Genomic DNA, 472 nt, shown 5'->3' with positions numbered 1-472 from the left:
GTGTTTACAAATTTTAAAACAATAATAAAGATCATAGGCTTCAGTGAATAGAGCATTTACCGAAAAGCTCAATATTTTCTTAGGGGTTAACACATAGATTTTGAGAAAAATTCAAAAATATGAAAATAATGTTTTAATGCATAGTTGCAATATGCACTAACATATGATGAATGTCAAAGAGGTTTGAAACCTTTGTTGTCTTCGTTTCTCTGGAGAATAACGATTTTATAGTGGTTAGTCCACCAATTTAGGGAGTAATATGAACTCTTACTAAATTAATTGATAAAAAACTAAAATGATGTCCGTGTACCATAAAATAGAGTTTAATATATATTAATACAAATTTAGAATGTGTTTAGAAATTTCAAAACAATACTAAAGATCATAGGCTTCAGTGTATAGAGCATTTACCTAAAAAACTAAATACTTTCATAGGGGATTAACACATAGATTTTGACAAAAATTCAAAAAA

The sequence above is a fragment of the Brassica oleracea genome, chromosome C9 (genome assembly GCF_000695525.1).
Source record: "Brassica oleracea var. oleracea cultivar TO1000 chromosome C9, BOL, whole genome shotgun sequence".
NCBI lineage: Eukaryota > Viridiplantae > Streptophyta > Magnoliopsida > Brassicales > Brassicaceae > Brassica > Brassica oleracea.
Note: the sequence above shows the minus strand (reverse complement) of the source record.